The sequence below is a fragment of the Heterocephalus glaber genome, unplaced genomic scaffold, assembly GCF_053883595.1.
Source record: "Heterocephalus glaber isolate CG9 unplaced genomic scaffold, H.glaber_assembly_v1.0 deba00001442, whole genome shotgun sequence".
NCBI classification, from domain to species: Eukaryota; Metazoa; Chordata; class Mammalia; order Rodentia; family Bathyergidae; genus Heterocephalus; species Heterocephalus glaber.
Window position 1 is genome coordinate 4,078,087 of NW_028258296.1, and position 24,715 is coordinate 4,102,801.

General features: G+C 37.2%; 1 protein-coding gene across 5 annotated transcripts in view; it reads left to right on the forward strand.

Annotated features, from left to right (window-relative positions):
- Pde4b (phosphodiesterase 4B) overlaps positions 1 to 24,715 on the forward strand; it is a 541,549-nt gene that overhangs the window by 64,326 nt on the left and 452,508 nt on the right. Inside the window, exons 1-3 of one of the 5 annotated variants that reach the window (XM_021255583.2) lie at positions 9,130 to 9,370; positions 18,773 to 18,862; positions 19,520 to 19,782. The exons of 3 other annotated variants lie outside the window; for them this stretch is intronic. The gene's annotated coding sequence lies outside the window, so the exon portion shown is untranslated. Of the gene's footprint in view, positions 1 to 9,128; positions 9,371 to 18,772; positions 18,863 to 19,519; positions 19,783 to 24,715 lie in introns of those variants that run through there. One more of the 5 variants, XM_087212651.1, reaches the window with a different exon arrangement.

Sequence of the window (24,715 nt, forward strand, 5' to 3'; positions counted from 1 at the left end):
GCTGAGCCACGGTAACTTCGTAATCCCCAGTGCTCAGTGACAGGTTTGCCAAAGGGCATGTCACTTTGCTTATTGTCCAGTGCATAGAGGGGCAGGCAGCTATGAAGCCATCACCATTTCCAGAGGAAGATGACACGACAGAGCTGAGGGATGTGGAATCTTCTCCATTTTCAGGCAACTGTCACATTTCACGGGATACTGGCTGGGTGGAGCATTCTGTGGAGGAATAGAAGAGTGTGTATCCTGGGCATTTGTGTAGCTCATCTTGGGGAAGGGAAATTCCTTCATGGACATCATTTCATGTGGTCTTTATAACATCTCCCTGAGGAAGGAATACAGATGTCATAATTTTTTCCCACTTTATAGATAAGACAACTGAGGTCTTTTGAGATTGAATGATTTGCTTCATGATCTGCAGAGCCGGCATCAGGTCCACAGCTTCGTATACCAATATTCATTTCTGCAGAAATATTTACTGAGCACCACTATGGAAAGAAAAGTAAAAACACTGTGGCCAGCACTGGTCCGTGGCTCGCAGGGCTCCTGTGCATAATGAGCTGTGGAAGTAGCACATTTCCGTAAGAAGCTGGATGTGGAGCTGGCAGTGCCAGTCAGTGAAATGCACTGACAACTAGGTAGGGGAGGAAGACCCTTGTGCTCTCGCAAGGAAGGTAGGGATTTCTGGCAACTTTGAAGTTATGCATGTGCGGGGAGCGTGCCCTTGAAAAGAAGGGGAGCTGCCTCTGCAGCAAGGTGGAACCAGAAGTACGAGGGAACTAAGAGGCAGCAGTGAAAGATGACTAAAAATAAAGCTCTAGCCAAAAGAGATCATGGAGATCATGGAGGGGTTTTGTGGATGAGAGTGAGCTAAAAAGATCAAAATTTATATGGTCGAATGTGCTGTGTCCACTATGACATGTGAGTTAAGGGTAAAAAATCAGTTTCTTATTGGTTAATTCAAAACACTAATCTTCTGAAATTAACTATATTGTACATGGGATTATTGTAATAGTGAAAATAGACTTAATTATTATTTTGAAATATGGAAAAGGTATTTAAAAGCATTTGGGGATAATTAAGAATTCTAATAATTAAGAATTTAATATAAAAGTACTCTGATTGACTGTATGGGATGAACAATTCTTCTTTTTAGTAACCAAGAGTTTTTTCATAAGACCACTCTGTCAGACTGATAGGCGTTTCATAAATGCATCGAGTTCTACACATCTGTGCTAGGGCTTGGCATGATAGTCCATGAGTGGAACTAGAGATTTTTAAACTAAATGTGATTATTTTTCTTCTCTGTGGTTTGTTCATGGACCTTCCCTCCACATTTAGATTTTTCTTTATATTATACTCTCATCTTCCGTCTTTTGCTTCATTTATTTTCATGGGTGGTAAAAATAGTTCAAAAATGAATATAAGAAGGGCAGGATGAGTTGTTTAGGATTTAAAGAACAATATAGATGAAAAGAGCTTTGTTACATACTCTAAACATTGATCTTTAACTGAATCACCTAATTATTATTTTATTATAGTTTTAATTGTAGATTTTCTCACTGTTACTAATTAGATGCATAGTATAAGTTCCTTAAAATTGTAAACATTCCTCAATGTGATTACATCAGTTCTTTTTTCTAAAAGTTAAAAAGTTTTATTGGCACATTTTAGATATACATAATGGTAACATTCATCATAGGGAATTTGTACCTGTGCATGATGTATCTTGCTTCTTTGTTTTTCCATTCCCTTTCCCTCCCTTCAACCCCGCTTCCTCTCCTTATTTACAAAAGCTTAGTTTCCATTTTTTCCTTCTATTCTCTTTTATTTTTGTCCTTTCCTTCCTTTCCTCCCCACCCCCTCCCTTGTTCCCCTTCTCATTTGACACTTTTCTTCCCTTTCCCAATATCTATTATACATTTTGGTCTTTATTTACACTTTCAATTTCTCACACCAGAGAAACAATGCAGTATTTAAACGTGTTTCCAATTTATTTCACTTAAGAGTATGGTCTAAAGGTGCATCCATTTAGCTAGAAATATCTCAAGCTTATCCTTCTCTATATCAAGGTAGTACTCTATTGTATTTATTTAAAAAACCCCACACCTTCTTTGTCCATTCATCTGTTAATGGGGATTTGGGCTCTTTCCAAGGTTTAGCTTTTACAAATTGTGCCACTATAAACATGGCTGTGCATATATCACTGTGGTATGATGGTTCTAATTCTTTTAGGAAGATACCAAGTAGGGGAATAGCTGGGTCAAATGGAACCTCTACTTTGAATTTTGTGAGGAATCTTCACACTGATTTCCACAGCGATTGCACCAGTCTGCACTCCCACCAACAGTAGAGAAGGGTTTCTTTTCCCCCACAGCCCCACCAGCATTTGTTACTGGTTGATTTATTGATGACAGCCATTTTTTCTGGAGTGAGATGGAATCTCAGCGTCGTTTTAATTTGCATCTCTTGAATGACCATGATGTTGAATATTTTTTCCATAAATTTATTTGCCATTTCTACTTCTTCATCTGAAAGTGTCTGTTCATTTCATATGCCTATTTTGGGGTTGGATCTTTAAAATTGGGAGGGTCCTGAGTTTTTGAGTTCTTTATATTCCTAGATATCAGTCCTTTGAGTAACAGCTGGCAAAATTTTTTCCTACACTGTGGGTTTTATTTTCACTCTGTTGGTGGTTTCTTTTGCTGAGCAAAAGCTGTTTAATAAGATGAGATCCCAGTTGTTGATTCTTTGTGATATTTCCTGTGATTGGGATTTTGTTCATAAAGTCTTTGAATACACCAATGTCTCCTAGAGTTCTACCTATTCTGTGTTCTAGCAGATTTAGTGTTTCCATTTTAATACTTAGATCTTTGATCCATTAGATATTAGTTTAGTTCAGAGTGAAAGATACGGGTTTAGTTTTAATCTTCGGCTTGTGGAAAGCACCATGCCAAAGCAGTTTTTCCAGCACCACTTATTAAGGAGGGTATCTTTTCAGTGAAGGTGTTTGGTTTGGCTCCTTTGTCAAAGATAAGGTGGCTGAGTGTGTTTGGAGTTGTTTCTGCATTTTCTAGCCTGTTGCATTGATCGTTAGGTGTTTTTTGTTTATTTGTTTTTGCCAGTACCATGCTGTTTTTATCTCAGTAGCTTTGTAGTATAGTTTCAAGTCAGGGATTGTGATGCTCCCCGCCTTGCCTTTGTTGCCCAGAATTGCTTTTGCTGTTCTAATTTTATTCTGGTTCCAAATACATTTTAGGATTTTTTTTTCTAATTCTGTGAGATATGCTCTTATGATCGGGATTGCATGGAATTTGTATAACAATTTTGGAAATATGGCCATTTTTGTTACATTGGTTCTTACCCAAGAACAAGGGATGCCTTTCCATTTTTTGATATTCTCTTTGATTTCCTTTTTCAGAGTACTGTAGTTTTCAATGTAAGGATCTTTTACTTCCTTCATTAGATTGATTATTAGATATTTCATTTTTGGATGCTATTGTGGAAGTTGTTTCCCTAATTTCTCTTTCAGTGAGTTTGTTATTTGTGTACAGGATCGCTATTGATTTTTCAGTGTTGACTTTGTATCCTGCTACAGTATTGAATTTGGGCATTAAATCTGAGAGTCTTTTGGTGGAGTTTTTGGGGTCTTCTATGTAGAGTATCATGTCATTCACAAATAATGGCAATTTAACTACTTCCTTTCTTATCCTTATTCCTTTTATTTCTTTCTCTTGTCTAATTACTCTGACTAATGTTTCCAGAACTGTATTGAATAAGGGTGGTGATAGTGGACATCCTTGTCCTTGTTCCTGATTTTGAAGTGAAAGCTTTCAATTTTTGTCCACTTAGTGTGATATTGGCTGTTGGTTTGTCATAGATGGCTTTTTATCTGATTGAGATAAAGACCATACATTCCAATTTTCTGTATGGCTTTTAAAATGAATGGGTGTTGGTTTTCATCAAATGCTTTTTCTTCATCTATTGAGATGATCATGTGATTTTTGTCTTTGGGTCTGTTAATATGGTGTATTACATTTATTGATTTGCATATTTTGAATCATCTCTGCATCTCTGGGATGAATCCTACTTGTTCATGGTATATAATCTTCTTGATGATTTGCTCCATTCTGTTTGCCAGTATCTTATTGAGGATTTTTGCATTTGTGTTCATTAGGCAGATTGGCCTGTAGCTCTCTTTTTTGGTTGGATACTTCTCTGGTTTGGGTATCAGGGTAATCCTTGCTTGTAGGAATGAATTTGGGAGTATTGCTTCCCTTTCAATTTCATTAAAGAGTTTGAGGAGTGGCGCCATTAGATCTTCTCTAAATAATCCATCAGGACGTGAACTTTTCTTTGTTAGAAGTTTTTTTTGGTTCTGAGGATCGAACTCAGGACCTTGTACTTGCAAGGCTGATGGTACAATCCCTGGCTTGGTAGGTTTTTAATTATATCTTCAATTTCATTGACTGATATTGGGTTATTTAAAGTCTTTATATCTTCTTGAGTCAGCTTTGGTAATTCATATGTATCTAGGAATCTGTCCATTTCTTCTGTGTTTTCCATCTTATTAGAATACAGGTTCTCAAAATAGGTATTGATGATCTTCTGAATTTCTGTAGGATCTGTTGTGATTTCACCCTTTTCATTCCTAATTGCATGAATTTGAGTCTTTTATTTCTTTTTTTTAATATAATGTTGGGTAAGGGTTTGTCAATTTTATTTAATCTTTGAAAACCAACTCTTTGATTCATTGATTCTTTGTATTATTTTCTTAGTCTCAATTGGATTAATTTCTAGTCTGATTTTTATAATTTCCTCTCTTGTACCAGCTTTGGGCTGGACTTGCTCTTTGTTTTCTAGTAGCTTGAGGTTCAACATTAGGTTGTTCATTTGAGCTTGCTGTTTTTCTGATATGAGAATTTACCACTATAAATTTCCCTCATAGGACTGCTTTCATTGCATCCCATAAGTTCTGGTAGGTTGTATTGGCACCATCATTTAATTGTAGAAACTGTAATTTCTTTGCTAATTTCATCTGTGACCCATTGGTTGTTCAAGAGGGTCTTTATGAAAATTTTGTGGGGTTTTTTGGCATTGATTTCCAATTTCATTGTGCTATGGTCTAATAATATGCATGGAATAATTTCAATTCCTTTGCATTTGCTTAAGCATGTTCTGTGAGCTAGTATACGGTCTGTTTTGGAGAATGTCCCATGTGCAGCTGAGAAGAATGTGTATTCTGATGTGGGGCAGGGACTCTTTAGACATCTACTAAGTCCATTTGCTTAAAAGTTTGGTTCAAACTTTTGTTTTTGTTTGAATCTTATTTGTTGGTTTTTTGTCTAGTGGATCTGTTTATTTGTGACAGTAGGATATCAAGGTCCCTCATTACAATTATATTAGTGCTTATTTGATTTTTCATGTCCATTAATATTTGTTTTATGTAGTTGGGTGTGCTGGTATTTAGTACATATATATTTATGATTGTTATCTCTTCCTCTTGGATTGTTCCCTTATCAAGTATGTAGTGACCTTCTTTGTCTTTATTAATCTTAGTCTTGGTTTTAAATCCACTTTGTTTCCAAATAGAATAGGTACTCCCACTTTTTTGTGGGTTCTTTTCACATGGAGTATTGTTTTCCATCCTTTGATTTTCATTCTATGAATTTCTTTTTGAATTAAATGTGTTTCTTGTATGCACCATGTTGTTGGATCTTGCCTCTTGATCCATTCTGTCAGTCTGTTTATTTTGATTGGTGAACTAACACCAGTATATTGATGATTATAACTGGTATGTATTGACTTATCTTTGTCATGATATTTTCTTGTTGCTGGTTCCTTTTTTTCTCTCTTCTCTTTAATTACTTGCCTTGCCTGGTGGATTTTTGTTGTTGTTGTTGGGGTTCATGGAGTTGTAATTCTCATTATCTCTTTCTAGAAAGTCCTTCAGAACATTTTAGAGTGCTGGTTTGGTGGACATGAATTTCTTCTGGTGTTCTTTATCATAGAAGTACCTTATTTTCCCATCAATTTTGAAAGATAGTTTTGCAGTGTACATCACTCTGGACTAGAGATTTTTTTCTTTTAGGGCTTGAAATAGTTCACTCCAAGCTCTCCTTGATTTGAGGGTTTATGTTGAGAAGTCTATTCTGATTCTGATGAGCTTTCCTTTATAAATGATTTGTTTCTTTTCTATAACAGGTTTTCGTATATGTGCTGCTGAAGTGAGCACACTAACAGGTTTTAGTGTTCTGTTCTTGTGTTGAATTTCTGGAACCTTGACTATTATATGCCTTGGGGTAGTTTTTTTTTTTTTTTTGGTAATGGGTAGTTGGAATTCTGTATGGCTCACTTATCTGCATGTCAAATTCTTTTTCCATGCTTGGGAAGTTTTCTGCCATTACTTCTGTGAACATATTTTTTAATGTTATTTGCCTTATCTCTTGCTTTCTCAATGACTCTGACCCATCTTTGCATCATCTAGCAGCTGCTGGATTGATTTCTTGTGTTCCCTTGCTTTTTAAAGAAATCTTTCTTTTCATAATCACTAACTACAATCCTGTATTCTATAGCTGATATTCTGTCCTCACATTAGCTCATTCTCCTGCATATACATTCAGTGGAATTATAAAATCTCCTGGATATCTGCTTGAATATGTTTCTTGGATTCCATTTTTTTCCTGTGTTGGGCATTCATGGTTTCCATCATTTTCCTAAGCCCCTATATTTTTTCTGTATCTGCTCTACAGTCACTAATTATGTCCTTCATTATGGTCACCATCTCTGTAGATATTTGAGAAATTATTTCTGATTTTATTTTTTCTAAGGCCTCATTCATCTGCTCTGTTATTTCTGCTGTTACAACTTCAGGGAGTCTGGGTGAGTGGCTTTCAAATGTTTCATCTCATTGGCCCCTGGATTTGCCTTTGGCAAGCTAGAAATCTGGGGTTGCATCTTGCTTCCATGTCTTCTTATTTTCTATTTTTTGTTTAAATCCTGGGTTGTGCTTATAAATTCCTTGTGGCAGATAGCTTTATTGGCAGTATTGAGAACCCTTAGGAAATGACTTACTTCTCAGAGTTGTCTTCCAAGTGTAGCTGGCTTTTAGGTTTGTAAGATCCTACCCCTTCAATTTATTGGGGATGAGAAGTTGCCGCCACTTTGGCCTAGCCCCTGGTTTTTTGGCATTGGCATATAGTATTGTTTATGACCCTCAGGCAATCTCAGTCTTGGCATACCAGGAAAAACAAATGATTACAACAATTATGTCATGTTGGCTAATGTAGTACAATCAGTAATAACAGTAGCATCAAACACAGTCTGTGGTAACTATTAATTTGCTATCTTTAACCATATGAACTAGATTTTTGGTTATATAACAAAATCTAAAATAAACCAGAAAATTATACACAGTAAATTGATTCTCAATATGGAAATTTTACTCTCAGGGGAGAAAATTTAAAAGGGGTTAGAAGGAAGAAAATAGAGAAATAGAAGAAGTGGAAGAGATTAGAAACAAGGCTAGAAGACAAAGGAAGATTATGCAAACTTTGGGAAACTGGTGAAGAAGACAGGAAGGGAAGAGAGAAGGAAAAAATAAAAACAAGAATAGAAGAATAATTTTAAACCCCCTAGAAACAATGTCCACACTCATAAAAACAAGAACAAACAAGAAGAAAAGAAAAAACAACAAATATCCACTTCAGGGCATGTCTCCTCTGTCACTGGTAGACAGAGTGGGCAGACAGCCCAGATATGAGCTGATTAATCCCAGAAAGCCAGCTGTAGATTTCTGGTGGGGTAGTGGGGAATCCCACCAAGCCTGCACCTTTTGTTCCCCTAAGTGAGGCTGGTTTCTGGCAGTGAGGCTGGAACCCTATTTGTTCAGCCAGAAACACTTCATGTGCCTCCTGTTGGCTTGAACTTGGCTCCTTGTAAGCTTGAACTTAGCTCTTTGACCTCCTGCTGACTTGAACTCAGTTCCACCTCATCTTGATACTGGGAACCGCTAGATGGAGCAAGCCTGTAGTTGTTCTGAATTCCAAGCTCAATGGGCCCCTCTCCAAAATGGTGACCAGACAATAGCCCTCTCCCAGAAGGCATCTGAACCTGAATAACTCACCAGCCACTGCAGTCTACTCTGTCTACTGCTCCCTTCCCCTGGTGCATTTCTCCATGAAGTCCTTTCGGGTCTCCAGTAGTCACCACTTGTCTACAGGTTTGAACTGCCCTTTGTATGCCTTGAGCTGGGGCTCAGGGAGAAAGCTCCACTGGCCACCTCCTTCTTCTGCATTGAGTCCTCTCTCTTCACTCTCCATATGGGCTTCAATTTTTGCTTCAGATCCTTGCTGGGACCCACTTTTCTCCTTCTCTTTCTCACAGTTTTATAGTCTAGCATCTGGACACCAAATCTCAGAGAGGTTGTTTCTCTGCTGTTTATCACTCTGCCATCTTCCCAGAAGTTTGCATCAATTCTTAGAGAAATTTAATTAACTGAAACAGTGTCCCTAAGAACATGTTAGTATCTGTTATTTAGGATCTTAAAGCTTTTCATGAATATCTGCACATAATGGAAAAATATTTTGTCATATGATTAAAACAAATATTAATACAGTTACACATAGGTGTATTGTATAGCACATGCATATGTCTGTTTAAAATCCTATTGTTAGAGTAAGGTTTATTAAATTACAAAAGTAAAATTTTTACTATAAAATCTTTTTTTTATGTTAGTGCAAGTGCATGGGCATTCTGTATCTTCAGGATCCTCATTGGTAAGTAATTTAAATTAGTGGGGATTAGTGTTTTCTAATTATATGATCTTACATCTATTGACTAATAAGTTTATATGATTTTTGACATGCTGCACACATATACAATTATTAACAGCTACTACTTGTATTCATATAATTTAAAATATTTTCGTTGTTGGAAATGACAGCTTGAAAATATGTTTCTGTGTAATAGTTTCAAATTAATGTGATCAGCAGAGAAATGTTCAAAAATCATAGTCAATATGAAAACACTTAGAAAATACTTAAATAAAGAGAATGACTCATTTATGAAGGGGTTATGATATACTATTTATTATGTAAGTTAATACACTTATCTTTACTGATGCTGTGTTTTATAATTTTCACTTTAGAAATGAAAGAACCAAGAGACAGGTTACACCATTTCTCCTCTTGCTTTGCCTTCTAGTCTCATCAGTGATTCTTTTGGCTGAATCCTGACTGAAGCCAGAAGACATGGGTGCCTGGGAAATGCAGTATCAAAATTCAACATCCTTGAAATATAAACCAAAGCAGGGAAGGGCGAAGTAAATCCCAGGGCAAACAAGCCCAGAACTAACACTGTGGAGCAGGCACAGGTGTGTGCGACTTTCCCCCTAGGTTTCGTATGAAATTTACTTGGCCATTCCTTTGTTTTAAAAATGATAAGCACTTGCCAGAGAAGTAAAATAAACAGCTTAGTAAGGGAAGAAATACGTTCACACACAAAAACCTAGATGAAACATAATATCACGGAATAAGTATGTATAAAAAGCATTAGAAAAACACAGATGAAATTGAATTTGCAATGCAGGGAGCAGAAGTCTGGGAAGGGTGTGAGATGAGGCAGGTTTGAAAGAAGAAGATTGTCTTGGACCCCATGAGGTCAATGTATAGGCACAGGATAAGCCTAAATAAAAACATGAGACATTTAAAGGGGGTTGTGAGTCAGGTCCAAGGACTAAGCCTGCACTGCTGTCACACAAGGAATCTAGGAGAGAGGGAAAGAGAATTGTCCGGACACCAAATCTGCCCATGCCCTAACCTTGGACTTCCTACCCTCCAGGACTAGGAGAAATAAGTTTCTGATATGTACAGGCCACTTAGTCTACGGGGTTTTGTGACAGCAGCCCAGACAGACAAAGACAGTCTCCCTGGCCTGTGGATTCCAGTTGATTTGGGCTGTGGGAGCCAACAGAAGAAGGGAAGAAAGGTGAAGAGGGTGGTGGAAGCATTTGTTACCTCTCTTCCTCCCTGCCTGACTGTGGGTTTTGGAAAGGCTGTGCTCTTCCATGAAGAATGAGGTGATGCAGCCCCTCATTCCTGACTCTTCTTCTTGTCAGGTTCAAGAGCACTGTGCCCCTGCTCCTTAGGCCTTGGAGCGGAAGCAACTTCTCCCTGTTGCAGGTCTTTGAGTTTTTGCTATTCCTTCTCCATTCTCTTGACCTTGTCTGTAGCTCTGCAGTGTCCCCTCATCTACTGCTTTTAAATTAAAGCCTTTGGTGACTTCTTCTTGGAGCTGATCAGCAGCCCCACCCTCAGGAATCCCTTTAGTCATTGCCTTTGTCAAGGTTCTGCCCCTTCATGAGACACATCATTAGTGTTCAAAGAATAATCACAGCATAAAGGTTTAAAAGGCCTGGCTCCTCTGACCCAAATGGGGACAGCCATAGGGTTATTTGAGACTGTAGTGTGTACTTTTTCAAAGCTCAGCATCTCCCTACCAGGCCTGCTTCCTGGTCTTCACTTCCACAAAGGTGGATCCACAGTCTCTCTGATAATTTTCTGGATCGCTGATCCCAGTCTCAGTGTCTGTTGTACAGTTAAAGCAGTTTACAACACCATCTTTTAAAAAGTAAGTGTGCTGGTTAATCCTTGTGAAGATTGCCTTCTCTTATAATCAGTAGTCAGACCCATGATGGACATGCCTTTGATTTTGTACCTTTTCATTCTTTTTCCTGGGTTCCTTTTGTGGTTCTAAACCCTTGTGTTAATCTATGCCCTTAAAAGTGATCTAGAAAAACTAATTAAAACAACCTTAAACTATATCAGTTTCTATGTACTACATCAGCAAACATTTTGAAATTGAATAGCTCCAGCAATATTGACGTTTTTATGTAACAGATGTATTTATCCATGGACGATGGTGTTGTAAGCCAAAATAACTCTTGAGAAAACCAGCATGACATTATGTATCATTATCCTACCTGATTTAATAAAGACTCTCCTGAAAATTCATTCTTAAGCAATTAGAATGAGGAACATATCTATAAGCACAAATTATCATGTTTTAGAAAAAGTGACCACTACTCAATATCTGAAACAAAACACAGAATTCATTACCTTTTTAAGCAAAGGAGAGCCCCAGTTGTGCGGCATAACACTGTGAGCAAAGCATGAAACTGATTTTATATAGAGTTTTGGGAAAGGCGGCATCCAGGAATACGAGGACCTTCTGAAGGGTGGCTGTTTAGTGCATGGGTTGACCTAAGTTGTAGAAGAATTACCAGTGCATGTCTGTTCCTGATTGGCTGACTCTAGAAGCATGGTCACCAATGGGAAGCTGTTTCCAATGGGCTGGCTTTAGAATCCTGAGCTGTCTTTGATTGGCTCGTTTCCAGAGACATTGCAATGGAAGTGAGTTGTCATTGACCAATGATATAAGTTTAAGTTCAGCTGGGTAGTTCCTTATTACCATGTCTACCATGTCACTCTTTTCCTAGAAGTGTAGAAACTTGTTATTCTCAACAACATTTTCTCTAATAGAAACCTCGACATAATCTCAATATCTGTTAATATGCCAATGGTTAAGAAAATGATGAAAAAGACAATAGGCTACTAGACAATTAATAACCATTTTTAATTTTGAATACTTTTGCATGATAAAAGGTCGATATAAAGGCAGGTTAAAATACAGGGTTTGAATAGAATTTTCTTGCTGATGGCAACACTTTGGAAGGAGGTGTGTGCATGTGAAAGGGCCAGCTCATAGCAGAATGATAAAGGGTGCTTTTAATGTCTCATGTGTATTTATGTCTATGTATGGGTGAATGCACATACCCATAATGCTTTTCAACATAGATTTTAAAAGAAAAGCAATCTAATAATCCAAGTGCTAGCAAGATTATTTGAAATTTAATAGATGCTGTGGTTTGAATATGACTTACCTTCTCTGAAACTCATGTTGAAACCTGATTTCCACTGTGGGTGTTTTGGGGGGCCTTTCGTGGGTCTTTGGAGGGGTCATGGTCTTGGGAGTGCATCCTTCATGAGTAGATTCATGCCTTTCTCTGGGAGCCTGTTCCTCCCATCCTGGGGCTGGATTAGTTACCATAAGAGTGGGTTGTTACAAGGCAAGGCTGTCTCTTGTATTTTGTCTCTCTCTTTCTCATGCACCTGCTTGCTTTTATTTTCTGCCATAAGTTGAAATAGCAGGTGATCATCATCAAATGCAATCACCTGACCTTGGACTTCTCAGCTTCTAGAATATAAGCCAAAATAAACTTCTTGTCTTTATAAATTACCCAGTCTCAGCTATTCTGCTATAGAACAGGAAATGGACTAAGGCAATAGGGATCCTTGCCTTTAAAATACAAACAAACTGATCTCCATTTAGGCCAGAGTGGAGAGGACAGTAATCTTGGAACTGATTCACATTAGTCTTTGGTGTGTCACATTATTGCTTGTCTAACTTTTGGCCAATCATTTGTTGGAGATTTGTTTGGTCATTTTTCAAATGAGATTAGGCATCATATATTTATTTCATAGGGTTCACAGGATTGGATGAGACTTCTATGTGACAGTGCTTGGTAAACTGCAGAACACCATGCAAATCCTGTTATTTAAGAGCCTGCTTGTCACACTTTAATATTTATACTATAAGTAACTCAAATCTAATAGCCAAAAATAAAATGAAAAAAAATTAAGTAAAATGCTTCACAATATGAAATATGTTTAGAATGGGAGCCAAGGGGAGCACATGCAACTGATGAAAATATTTGTGCTTTTGTGCAGGGCCAGTTAGCTCAGTATCTGGGCGATGACCTTCCTAGTGGACTGCATGGCTGCTGCTTTGGTAGGGCGTCTGAGACCATCTGCACTGGCAGCATGGGCCGCAGTGTATTTTTGTTGAGAAGCTTCCTTTGATTTGGGGTAGTAGTAGTCAGTAGACATCCTAGTGGAAAAGCTACAATTCCGTTGCTGCACATGTGTTACACTTGGTGTAAGTGATGAAATAGTAGGCTCCTCCCTACTGAAAAGCATCCACTGGCCTCACAGTCCTAGCAAAGCCTGCACATACCCACGGTGCATTATGCCAACGTTACACAGACATCCATTTGGCAAGGCCAAAAAAGCTAAAGTTCAACCTTTCAAAACATAAACAAGTTATAAACGTTTTAAGTCTGCAAAATACCATTGAGAAGATGAGGAATTTAGAATTGCTAGGCTTGAAAATCTTAAAATAACTAGAGGAATTCTGAAATTTAAAGCTTGATGAATATTTTCTGCCCCTATGGCAAAATCCAATGTCGTATATGCTTATTTAAAAAATCTCGATAGATTCTTCTACTTAAATGAAAATAAAACCTTTGAAGAGAATTAATTTTCCCTTTATTGTTTTACATTTTTGTGAAAAGATCATTTTGTAGAAAGATCATTTAATGTATATACTACTAATAAGTGGTAATATGTGTGAGGGTTTGAGCACATGAAATTTTGCAGTTATTTGCATAGAGTGAAAATACAAGCACAAGCCTTTCTTGCACTGAAAACTGGAGAATTCTGGAACTTAATAGGTGATAGAGTAGACATTGTTGCAGACATACTTAGTTCAGTTGTGTTTTTCTTGCTGTGGGAACTCAAGTATCCGAACCAATTAAATCAAGGAACAAACTGGAGATTGTGACTGAAACATACACATTCTCAGTCTCCAAGTACTTTCCTTTAGCATAGAAGACAAAGTAAAAGCATTGACCAATTATTGAATAACTGAGGTTAGCAGTAATCAGAGTTGAGAGGAGAGTCACAGAGGAGAGGCTTGTGAATAGTATTCATGACTGAACACAATGAGGAGAATGGACAAGCACAAGGCAGCCTTGTATGTACACCGCCAGAGGAGCGTAGCGTGGAATATTTACCACTCTTTTACGAGTTAAGGGTGCAGGTCTGCATAGTCAGTTTGAAAACACACACACACACACACACACACACACACATCTGAAGATCTGAAGAATCAATAAGAACAGGACTGGGATGAAGGAACTACTTTTCTTGTTAGCTCTGTGACCTTGGATGAATCACCTTTCTGATGTCAGCTTTGTTTATTTCAATGTAAAACGGGGATGGTTACACTCCTATTTGAAGGAAGTGTGAAATTTGAAAGAGAGAGGGTATTTAAAACAGTGTCTATCATGTGGCTAGATATTTGGTTTTAATTATCATTCACCATTTGTGGGCCATGTGTTCACCTTTTTGTTACCTTTAATTTATTTGTTTACATTTCCTTGGATTCAGAACCTGTAATTTTACTTTTAATTAATTGGTTCAACATTTACATTTGGAGCATCCATTTAAACCAAGCACTCCAGATAGATTAACTAGTGAAGGGCATCTGAACTTTGTATACTTTACGTGATCTTATTGAATTAAAGTAAATAATTATCAGTCAATAGCAGTATATAATGTCTTAAGGGCTGGTTATTTTTCTCATTTTTATAGTTCCACTAATACTTATTATATCCCTTATAAAGCTAGAGTATAAATAAATTATATTCTTTGGTGAATCATTTTCTTATAAAGAAATGTGAGTACCTGTTTGGAACAGAAACTAGCCTGTCATGCATGACCAAGATCATTGTTCCAAAACATGCTTATCTTATTTCAATAACAAAAATCTGAGTTACATCAGAAATACTGAATAGATTTCTATCACTGTAATTGATCTTAGCAATTTAATTTGTTATTTCAGTGTTTGAATAGATTTAAGATTGAAATGCTTTTAACATAATGAGAGCCAAAGCAGAATTTCCACAGTGCAATATACTAATAATAGTTGACGTAAATTGTTGTGCTGGATTGCATGATTAATGTTAGAAAGAACGTATTATTTGTGCTTCTCATTGTGGAAAATGATGCTGGTGTCTTTTAAAAGTCAGGGAGTTGTTCTAGGAATCATTACTGGAACTACATGCTACCTCAGTTAACCTGTGATGCCAGGCCTTTAGGATCTGATCATTTTCTTTGTACTTTGCAGTAAAGCTGCTCTGTTAATTTCATCAGTATGTATTTTGTCTTTAATTCCAAGTCATCTATGTGGTCTTTGACACAGGAGAAAGTTTTATAATAGTAATTCCCCAAGTTTTGCTTCCTTGCTTTTTAAGTTCTGGAAAAGCTGTAGGTCATAGAATCCTAGAGCTGGAAGGGGTTACAAGATATCGTCAGTGATTCTTTTACTTTATTAATAAAGAAGCCAAGGCAGCAGACTGACCATACTTGCGTGAAATCGTACTTTTGTGAAACCGTATTGGCCACATCAGACTGGAGCTAATGCTTGCTGCTTCCAAGTATCTCTGAACTAGAGAAATTCCTAATACTGATGCTATCTCATTCAAGTGCATATGACCTAAACATTTTGGCAGGGACTACCATAATTGAGCCCCTACTTTAAGTTGAGTGACATTGTTTAATTAAGTCAAGATCTTGTTTTGCTGTTAAAAGCAGTCACCAAGCACAACATACCCAAAAGCCTATTTATGCCTCTTGAACAACTAATAATTCCTGGAAGTCGCTATGTTTTAAGGTCCCTAATATCAGACAATATTTTTAGAAAGAAAATTATGAATAGTAGATACAAACCCTCTCTACTTAACCGCTCTCCCCATTTAAATTGTACCTGTCTACAGCCAAGCTCATCATAGTCCTGACCTCCTGCTAAGGCAAATTATCTACCTGTGCTATGGTTCTTGTACTTTTCTGTCAATTATTCTTGTGCCTTCAGGACAGCTTTTCATTTCTTACAAGTAGACTTATGCAAGTCTCCCAGCTAGAGCAGCAACAAAAAACTTTTATTCCTCTTCTGTGCTTTGGTTTTCTCAGTATCAGTCCCTTTCACAGTGACTGTGGAGCTAAGTTTCATGAATAATTTGTCTCCATTCACCCCATTTCATTAGTGCAGATGCACCCTGCAGACAGTTCTTTTCTAAGTTTTCATAATTTCTATAAATTAAAACGGTACTCATTGAAAACTAATGTCTAGACATGTACTAAATAATGGTGCAAAGGTAAATAGATATAGTTCATACATGAGTTATAATGTAATGAAGATTTATTGTGCTCCTAAAGGAAGGGGCAATGAATTGATGGTCTGTGGTAGTAGAAGGAAGGTGCATGGGAATTAGACTTTGGAAGGAATATTCTTTCAATACCATTTTTTGTCTTACCAGTGGTTGAACTAGTAGGGATTCATGGCTATCTTTCATTTACGTTGCACTTAAAAATAAAAATGGAGTGGGCTTATGTTTGATGAAGTATTGGTAAGATTTTTCCCTAACCATCTGAATAAACAATTTTGAATATGAAGAATAACACTGGAGGATTCACATTAATCAATTTTAGTACATTGTTGTATTTGCATATAGATAGACACTAAACATTAATAGAAAAAAAAAGAGAGTCCAGAAATTGTCCCATGCATATAGGATGAAATAATTTTCTAACTATGTTTCCCAAGTAATTCAATGAGGAAAGAGAATTTTTTTAAACAAATTAGTGTTGGATGTTTTGACATACAGATGGAAAAAAATTTAATTTGAATCATAACTTATGTCATGTATAAAAATTTACTCAAAGTAAACATAGACATACACATAAATTTAAATATATACATTTTGTAGGCCTGGGGATTTAGCTCAGTGGTTCCACTGCCTGCCTTGCAAGCGCAAGCACCTGAGTTCAATCCCCGGTACCAAAAAAACAAAACAAAACAAAACAAATTTAAAAATTAAAATAAATAAATTTATACATTTTGAGATGAAAATATAAGAACATGTTTTTCTATGTGATCATGAGCTAAATATAGATTTGTTAGAATACATAAAAAGTATATACCATAAAACAAAAAAATTTGTAAACTGTCAAACCATTTTCTCTTTAAAAGACATTATTGAGAAAATAAAACTACATATCTTGGCCTTGGAGAGAACATTTTCAAAACAAATATCTTGCAAAGAATTTGTCTTCAGAAAATATAAATAACTCTTATAAACTGATGAGGAGAAAAACAACCAAGTAAACTTAGGGTAAATAATTGGAACATATAATTCACAAAAGAATAAATGTAAATGGGAAATAAACACATCAAACTATGCTCCTCAACATTATCATTTACTAGTGTAATGTAAGTCAAAATTATTATAGCATGCTACTACCCTCCCATTAGAATGGGTAAACTAAAACAAAGACAAGTGGACACCACAGTAGAGAATTGTGCCGAAAGTACAGAATACCTGAACCCAACATTGCTGCTCAGAATGCAAAATACTTCAGTTATTTGGGTAAACAACTTGGTAGTTTCCTTTAAAGTTAAACATACACTTACCAAATGACTCAGAAATACCAGTCCTTGATAATTACCTTTGAGAAATGAAAGCATATGTCCTTATAAATGTTGTACTTAAATGTTAATTGAAACATTGTTCATAATAGCTCAGACTCAAAGTGAATCAAATTCCATGTTAATGTATAAACAAATTGTTGTGTATCCACTGTATGGAATATTCCTTAGCAATAACAAAAGAATTCCTAACACACATGAAAACATACATTGATATCAAAAGCTTTATGCTAAGTGAAAATAGCCATGCATGGAAGACTGCACATTGTATTATTTCATTCACATTAGGTTATTGAAAAATCAAAACTATGATGACTGAAAGGATCACAGTGGTTGTCAGGAGCTAATAATTGGAGGATTTATCACAAACAGGCAAGAGGGAGCTCTTCGGAACAATGGAAAGACTCTATATTTTGATTGTGGTGATGTTCACAATTGTGTGCTTTCCTTAAAGTGGGTGAATTTAATATGATATTTTTACTACAAGTGTACTGATTTTAAAATGGCACTTGAACAATTGGATAAACATAGGGTCTATATCAATATTGACCATGTTACCAGCATGTACAAACATTAATTTGAAATGAATTACAGTACATTATTTAACATAGAGGGGCATGGTTAAACATCTTCTAGAATAAAAGTTATTTTAGTGAAAATCAAAGGATATATACAAAGCAACTGAAAGAAAAAATAAAGATTTATAGAAGTAAATGGAAAACAAAACACATACATGAAAAATATTGACATATGACTAGAAAAAAATTTTAATAAACACATTGCTATTGAATTATGTCTGTTCATTTAAAGAGAAGAGAGAGAGAGAGAGAGAGAGAGAGGAGGAGGCTCTCCACAGAATAAGAATCTTGGAATACAAAATACATTGAAAGAAAATGATGTTAATTTGACTTTTGCACCCAGGGAAGGACTTGCATAAATACAGGAGGAACTCCTGCAAGAACGAGTAATCAGAATGTGAACCACCCAAATAAAAGTGGTTGAAATACTCGATCAGGGACCTAATAACACGTGACTGCTAGAGACCAATGGCACTGGAAAAGATTCTCAATATTCCTAGTAACTTGGGAAATGTAAATGAAAACCACAATTTAAGGCCATCTCATACCAACATTTAAAAAAAACACCTAATGATACAAATGCTGGTGAGAATCTCCAACTACTGGGATTTGTACAAAATATGAAATCCCTTTTGGAAAGCTGCATAGCAGTTTTTGTTAAATTTAAGCATACCTGAGTTATATTAAAAAGTTTTACTCCTAAGTAATTTCTAAGTGAAATAAAAACATATGAACACACAAAAACCTTTGCAAACTTTTTTGTAGGTATATTCATTATACCTCCAAATGGTAATGAATCAATTGTCTTTCAGTATGAAAAAAGGGTGAAGAAATTGTGACCTGTTCATAAAATGGAATATCTCTTAGTAATATTAAAGAAGAGTGAACTGCTCATGAATATGGTAAGCAAATGGAACTGACTGTAATTAAGCTGAACAAAAGCAGCTACTCGATAAAGAGTACATACTATGATATCACATATATAAAGTTCAGAAATATAGATAGTGGTAGGCATTGTTTTTACAATTTTTACTAGTGACTTAATTTCTGTATTGGAATCTGAAAAGATCCTTTCCACATTTCTGAGTCATTAACTTTACTATGATGGGATCATTATGGGTCACTTTTCTCCGAACGACATTGTATCATTTTGTTCTTTTTTAATGAACTTGTATTTCTAGAAAATTATCCATAATCATACTTTTAAATATTTGCCTTATTTGTATTACTGCCTTTTCCAAGTTTTTGTTTCCTTTTGGGGGAGACTGATTATGTGTTGACTGTTTTCTTTATCATTATGTCTCTAATCTCCTCAAACTCTTTGTTCATTTTCAGTTCACTCTGTGATCCTTAATGTGTTTCAAACATTGCTAATTCTCCTTTTGCTGCTTCCGTCTTGCCCTTTATGGCTATGCTGATTTTATGATTTATTTCCACCTCTTCACTACACTTTGCCTATCCGTGTTCTTCTACTTGTATTGATGCACGACAGTCTTGCATTTGACGTTTATTTATTGAATGTCTACTACCATCTTGGTTTTTTTGTGTTGCTACAACAGAATACCTGTGTCTGGGTAACTGCTAAAGAAGGAAAAGGAATTTCTTACAGTTCTGGAAGCCAGGAAGCCCAAGATCAAAGTCCCAGCTGGTTTGGTGTCCAGGGGGCCGGTCTCCATGTCTACATGGGACCTTGATTACTGGAAAGAGGATTGTTGTTCCTTGCCTGGCAGAAGAACCAAAGGGCCAAGAGAGAAGAACTACTCCCCAAATCCCTTTATAAAAGACACCAAACCCACCCTCCAGGCCTACTCACCTCCTCAAGGTACATTTACTTTGGCTGTTAGGGTTCTGCATGAGTTTTGTAGGGGATAGACTTTCAAGCCACAGCAATGATCATGTGTTATTGTTGTAGTGTCTCTGCTATGAGGTCATATTCTGTGGGGTTCTCCCTGTCTGCATCTCTGTCTCTGTCTCTCTCTCTCTCTCTCTCTCTCCTGTCTGTCTCACCCTCCCTCCCTGCAAACAAACACATGCAAATTAATGACAATGTGCTTAAAAATTATCTTCTAGTCACAGGACAGTATTTTTCATATAGTGTGCTTTGTCTTCCATTTGCTTATTTCTATATATCTTTATTTTTTCTTTCAGTTTCTTTGCCTATATTTTGTGTTCTATCCTTTTTGATTTTCACTCATTTTTGAGTAAAGTGAATTTTTGACAGTATTTGTTGGGATTTCATACGAGAGCCAGGTCTGGACTTTTTCTAGGAAAAAGAAATTCGTTTTTCATAATTCTTTTCAAGTAAGTGTGTGATTCCCTTGTATTCATCTTTATTTCTCCTCAACTGACCTACGTTGGCTCTGCAAGAGTGGTTTTATTTTAAATCCCACGTGGGGATACAGTGCAATCTTTGGGCGATTAGGGTCTCCCGTAGCCCCTTCAATCAAGCTTCTGCCTGTTATTTCCTGGAGACTTTTCAAAGCCGTCTAATGAGCACCTAATTTCACTAATTAGTAATCTTATTTCTCAATCCTTGTCTTGTTTGATTTTCCTATGTTAGAAAGGTATGTTTATTGTATCTCTTTCTTAATGTTGCTTACAACTTTCACCTCTGTTACTACTGTCTCTTTATTTTTCCCTGTCCTTCTGATATCTGTTTAGCCTTCTCACTTTTCTTCATTTAACGTCTGCTCTCATCAAATTACTCTTTAATTGCCACAAAGATACATTTTCTATAGCACAGAGCCAAACATTTTGATTCCCTGCTTATAATTATTGGACAGCCTTTCTTACCTCATTATATATGGACTAAAGTCCACACAGTTTAGCATTGCTGTAAAATGCCAGCATGTCTGTCTCTCCATCTTGTAGATCTTATTCTTTAGAGCCACACAAACTACCTTCAACCCCAGGTGCCTCATTATATCAAATGTCTCTGCCACATTTCTTCTGACGATATTCTGCAGTTGTTTTCCTTTGGTGGAGTCCATTCCTCCCTGGGTGCCATGCCCGGGGTCCGGCTGTGACCCCTCCTTCACAGCCCCTCGGCCACTTCCCCAGGTTGGGTTCTACAGAATGCACAGGGCTCATCACTGCCCATTCGAGCCCTGCCTTCTCTCATGAGCTCTTTGGTAGGCACAGTGGCTGTCTTCTGTTAGCAGTGTCTGTCACATAGTAAATAGGTCCTATCTGTTTCCTTTAAGTAAATGAATGAATGTCTCCTAAGATTCAGGATTGAAACCACTGGTTCATTTCTCAGCAGGTATTAAAAAGCATGACCAGATGATAATGGAGCAGGAAAACTCACAGATGGAAATTGTAGGGTATGAAAGTAATTTGCTCTCTATTCAGTATCACTTAGCAGAGTATTAGATTTAGCATGCTTAACAAATGTTAATGGTAGTTATTTGATTATCACTTAGGGTGAGATAAGGAAATAATAGTACTACCCAAAGCCATGTGTAAGAGTTACCTGAAATGTGAGGGATTTGATGGAACTATTACATTCTGTATTTGAAATTCAGTGTTATTTATTTTTAAGCAAATCAATCTATATTTCTATTTTTAATATATAATTCCTACAATACAGCCAGCAGAAGACTCTTTAGCCTGGATTGGCAGTTGTCAGTGACCCATTTTTAATGACAGTTTGAAAAGTAGGAGGCCAGTGGTATTTTGTGATCCAGGAAATGTTATTTCGCTTGATGATGAAAGAGAGAAATGGGTGTTGTTTCTTACTCATTACAAGCATGTTCGATAATAGTTTGTTTTTGCTATTTCTTGTAATCATCCATGAATACAGTGTCATGACTTTGGGGTTAATATTATTTGAGACGTAGCATTTATTCATCTTATTTTTTGTCCTTTGTGGTGATTGTAATGTTTACCTTGTCAAACTCATCTCAGCTACCTGTTCAGATCTCCGGAGAGTCTGTCTCCCTTGTCAGACACTTGGTACTTTCTCTTATAATAAGAAAATCCCAGCATCAATAGCATGGATGGAGAGTTCTGTAAGTCAGGTTATTTCACTTGTGCGATCTTTTAAAAAGAAAGTGAGGTTGAAAGAGGGGATCTTTGTGTGTTAAGGGGACTGGAATTCAGCAGACCATCTAGTGAGGAGCCACTGCCTCGAGACCCTGTCAGTGCCACAGTTCCACTCAGTCTGATGCCCTGAGCACTAACTGGTGGTACCATCATTTTCTAAATAAGGACAGAGTTTCATTGAGTTCACATAAACTGCTGAATGTACCATGGCTAATTTGTGGCAAAATTGGACTCTCAATTCAGTTTCCTGAATTTGTCTGGGGAGAGCTTTCCTGTGCCCTGGATTGCACTGAGGATTGATGATATTGGGGAATCTTCAGATGAGGCCAGAAACACACTGCTCTCGTCTCCCAAAAGCATGCAGCATCTTACCATTTTCCTACATTGCAGCCATGTCAGGTATATAGACAACAAATAATTGTGCACCAATAGAAATGACTCATTAATGATTGCATAGGTACTAATCAAGCTCTTACTGGTAGCCAAAGATTAGCGGGAAGTCTTATTTTGTTTATAAATAAATTAATCTCTTTCATCCCCTGGATAATGTTCTTATCTTACAAGAGAAAGCTTCCCTGGGCTTGTTGGCAGACTGCAGGAAGACGTGTGCCCATATGCTCTTACCGTGCCTGATAAGTACTCTAGCTCTCAGCTGAGACTGGGCCACCCTTGAGGGCACAGCTGTGCCTTCTCACCTTCTCCTCTCCTCCATGCCTCTGGAGTGAGGGCTCTCATTAGTGCTCAGTAAAGCTTTGTTGAATCAATGGTGCCTGAGTACACACATACACGAATTCGTCAGTAAATTTCATGGCGTTGAAAGTTTTAAAGTTTAGGGCGCTCCCTAAAGTATGAGCAAGAACAGCCCCTTAATTTGGAGGCAACAAATATAGACACTGGACCGGAACAATGGTGGACCGAAGGGCAGGTTCCTGGGGTTCTAGTCATGCCACTAATTAGGGGATGGCAAGTCATCTTTATGGAGTGCTGTGTTTCATGTGTAAAATGAAGACATGGATACGGCAAATGTTAGGAGATGGTACTTGGTAAATACAGTTTGAAAATCACTGCTTGGAGGCATTTTACAGGAGCACATTTTGGGCAGTGCTACAGTGGTATTCCAGCTTTGCATTTTAGGTGGTGGAACCGCTTGTCCACTAAAATCGTGCATAGATCGTTAGAGTGTAAAATAGATAAAAACCGAGCAGCTCTTCCTGCTAAGCCTCTTTGTCCTCTAATACCAGCTTGTCTGTTCTCTTCGTTCCCTGCATGTCAAACGTAGTGGATACTTGTCAAAATCATGGTGGGTTCATGCTCAGGGCAAAGCCTAATTATGTTATTTTAAAAAACAAACACAGAAAGGCTAATTTAGAATATAGAGGTACCTAAAGCCTCTCAGATGTATTTCTCTGTGCTCCTTTATGCTTTTTTTTTATGGTCTATCAAGGCGATATCGTCTGTTATTCTGGTATTACCATGTCTGTTTCTGCTGTCTGCTTTTTTTGGTTTGTTTTAGAGACAGTCTCGCTTTTGAACTCACTATGTAGCCCAGGCTTGCCTTGAACTTGCAGTGATCCTCCCGCCTCAGCCTCCCAAGTGCTGGGTTTATGGGCATGCTTCACCACACCCAGCTTCTGCCTTCTGCTTTTGGTATTTTTTTTTTTTATATGTCCATATATACCCAGATACACTGCCATTTCAGTAGGTTTGGGACAGAATGTTTGGCCCCAGATTGGGTTTCTGCCTTTAATTGGGGAGGAATTACTGCATGAATTAATGTCTAGTTACATCAGTCAAACAAGTAAACATTAATTCATTTGAGGTCCTGGAAAGACCCCTCATGTAACTGTGTCTCCCTCATCGGAAGTCTGTAATGATACTGGGTAAGGAGAGCAGAAATTTCCTGCGCTTCCTTATTGGACAGTGATGAACTGTTGCAGCTTACTGTGTTAGTCTTGTTCCCAAGAAAATAAAACGTTTTAATCAACAAGTGAAAGGCCTGGTATCTCCTCACCACAGTGTCCTTGCTAACGTTTTCCCTATGAAGGTGGCCTTCCCTTATCTGCTCCCTGAATGCAACCATTGTCTGGTCCTGTCCTGGCAGTCCCCCCACTGCACCGTGGCACATGCCAGGGATGCATCTGGCACTGAATAATCAGCGACTCTCCTCTTCTAAGACTCTGGCAGTGCGCTTTTGAAGGTCAAGGACCATGTCTTGTACATCTTTGTGGCACTCAACAGCATCTACCACTTGTTGTGTTCTCAGTCACTTTTCTGGTTCTTGTTGAGGAGCTGATTAAAAAGAAGCGGTTGATATTCATGATGGATGGAAATGGGAAGTTTGGATCATGAATGCCATTTAATTTTTTTACTACATTTAAAATTTGGTAATATTAATTAGTATCCAAGGGCAGTTGTAATAGGCCTATGAAAATTACCAAATAGCTCTGAGAGTGGCATTAGAAGATCATCATGGGAGCATGAGTAGGTGCAGTACTTGGCAGTATACTTATCAAGTGAATGGAATAGGTTTCAGACCCTTCATCTCTTTGTGTACCTCCTATGATTCATTTTAGGAGATAACAGACATCCCCCAATCCTTCCTAGACCATCCCTGAACACATCTTCACTTCACTGTGAGAACTCAGAGATAAAAATCCTTAGATGTCACGAGAGTTTGCAATACCCAGTTACTCACTTCTTTGAATACATGT